At 43.0% G+C, this 2,729-nt stretch overlaps 1 pseudogene; it reads right to left on the bottom strand.

The window, feature by feature from the left end:
- Nucleotides 1-1,031: 1,031 nt before the first annotated feature.
- Nucleotides 1,032-2,515, bottom strand: LOC132493170 (14-3-3 protein theta-like; annotated as a pseudogene).
- Nucleotides 2,516-2,729: the final 214 nt, after the last annotated feature.

Genomic DNA, 2,729 nt, shown 5'->3' with positions numbered 1-2,729 from the left:
CTCTCTCTCACTCCCTCTCCCTCTCTCCCATAAACTCGGAGACTTTTATATATTCAATGTGCTTCAAACAATTGCAGTCATTCTTTTCGGAGTTCACATTGCCCCATATTTGACCAGTGAGAGCCCCTTGAATTCCTTTTCGGACCCCTAAATGGAAGGGGACCTCAGTTTTTTTTTCTAGTTTTAGAATGTCCACTTTATTTCATTTAACAGTTAACTAATATCATTTACATCTAAGGAAGGGAGGGTCCACAAAACTGATCTAAGGTAAAACACTAACTCTTAAGTTTATACAGGTCCAGGCATCCCTAGACAAGTGTATCACAATGCAGAAAAATGGGTACCACTACTCCATTTTAAATGAGATAAAAGGGAAGTATCAATAAACTTCAGAAAGTAGTAAATTCACCTGTCCCTTAAAATATGAGTACGTAATTGTTACAAAGCCATAGTAAATGGTTTATAAAATGTAATTTTATTTTATGTTACTCTGTTGTTACATAGGGCATAACATTTTCACAAAGTCTTTTTGGAACTACAGTCGATGATTATTAGCAACATACAATAGTGGTCCAACTCTCTGACAATCACTAGACAAACTGGACACCCTCTCACATGTGCACAAATCTGCATGGAAAAGTACTAAAGTTTTAGACTTGGACTTGTGTATTTTATTTCCCCTTTCTAGTGTATTAAGAAATGACATGCACTTTCATTTGCCAAAAGCAATGCTTGTATTCTGGCAGCAACATGCTACTTCTATTACATAATAAAGTGAATACCAGAACTACAAAGGCAGGAGGTGTAAGTGAATTTTTATTGGGAAGGGAAGTTGTCAACTTAAACAGCAGCAAATGAAGAATGAATGAGGAAACTCCCTGTTGTCACAGATACACAAGACCTCCATCATATATGATACAGGAGGCATTTTAATTTGTGACCTCCAGCCTCAAAATGTCATCTGCTTTTCCATTCAATCTAATACTTCTGGATTCCTACCAAAAAGGAGTATATTAAGAGGATGGAAATTTGCTTACTGAAAGAAAATCCCCGAAGAAGAGTAAGAGAGGGAATGTAGAAATTAAGAAGTTATGTAGAACACTCTTTAAATTGTAATTAACTACATTTTCATATCTTCACAGTAATACAAAACACAGTCACTTGCAGAACTGGTTCAGATTACTTAAATACCAGATACATTTTTAGTCCTCTACATAAGTGTTTGGAAGTTACTTATGTTTATATGAAATGAAGCTATTAATACTTTTCTACAGCAGTAACTGCACACCAGAAAGGCCAAGACAAACACAAATCAAGGAATGGAGTTTTCCCAAAGCTGCGGTGTGAAAAGACTATAAACGGTTGATTCCATACACATGAATGGGTTTCTTTGCTATAGGAAATCCAAATGGAATAAGGAATGGAGATGAGTAAAAAGGTTTCTTGAGGGGAAGAAAGATGACACCCTGTATGCACTTAGTTCTGTGGCATCACATCCTTCTCCTGCACTGTCTGATGTCCATACTGTTAGGTTGTCTCTAAGCAACTGCATGATGAGGGTGCTGTCTTTGTATGAGTCTTCATTCAGTGTTTCAAGTTCTGCCATGGCCTCATCAAAAGCCGTTTTAGGGCTTCCCTGGTGGTGCAGTGGTTAAGAATCTGCCTGCCAATGCAGGGGACACGGGTTCGAGCCCTGGTCCGGGAAGATCCCACATGCCACGGGGCAAGTAGGCCCGTGTGTCACAACTACTGAAGCCGGCGTGCCTAGAGCCTGTGCTCCGCAACAAGAGAGGCCACTGCAATGAGAAGTCTGTGCACCGCAACGAAGAGTGGCCTCCGCTCGCCGCAACCGGAGAAAGCCCACGCGCAGCAACAAAGACCCAACGCAGCCAAAAATAAAAATAAATAAAATAAATTTATTTTTTAAAAAAGCCGTTTTAGCCAGTGTGCAGGCAAGTTCTGGGTTATTAAGGATCTCATAGTAAAATACAGAAAAGTTAAGAGCCAGCCCCAGGCGGATTGGGTGTGTGGGTTGCATCTCTTTCTTGCTTATATCAAAAGCCTCTTGGCAAGCTCCTTGGGAATTATCTATCGTTTGCTTCCGATCATCACCACAAGCAACTTCAGCAAGGTACCGGAAGTAATCTCCTTTCATCTTCAGATAGAAGACCTTACTCTCTTGATTAGTTGCATTGGCTATTAAATACTTATCCAACAGTTCCAGGACCGTGGTGCAGATGGACCGCAGTTCGGACTCCACTATCTCCCGATAGTTCTTCATCAGCTGCAGCTTCTTGTCGGAGGTGTCTGTCTTCTGCTCGATGCTCGAGATGACCCTCCAGGCGGACCTGCGGCCCCCGACCACGTTCTTGTAGGCCACCGAGAGCAGGTTGCGCTCCTCGTTGGACAGCTTGGCGCCCTGCTCCGTCACGGCCTTCACGCAGGTGGTCATGTCGTCGTAACACTCAGCCTGCTTGGCCAGCTTGGCCTTCTGGATCGGCTCCATCTTCTCCATGGGGCCAGGGACAGGACAGCGAGGGCGAGCACCGACCCGGATGCTGAGGAGGAGTGCAGAAGGCCTTCATGTCTCCGCGGCCGCAGCGTGAGTCCCACCACTTTGACCCGCCTTTGGCTTTTCGGGACCTCAGTTTTTATAGTACAATTTCTGTTTATAAAAAGAGTTAAGTATTACATGTGAAACTTTATTCATGGCTGCTAGAAGCCTGAAA

This window comes from Mesoplodon densirostris, chromosome 7 (genome assembly GCF_025265405.1).
Source record: "Mesoplodon densirostris isolate mMesDen1 chromosome 7, mMesDen1 primary haplotype, whole genome shotgun sequence".
In the NCBI taxonomy this organism is placed as follows: domain Eukaryota; kingdom Metazoa; phylum Chordata; class Mammalia; order Artiodactyla; family Ziphiidae; genus Mesoplodon; species Mesoplodon densirostris.
This window is presented reverse-complemented; position numbering and strand designations above follow the sequence as displayed.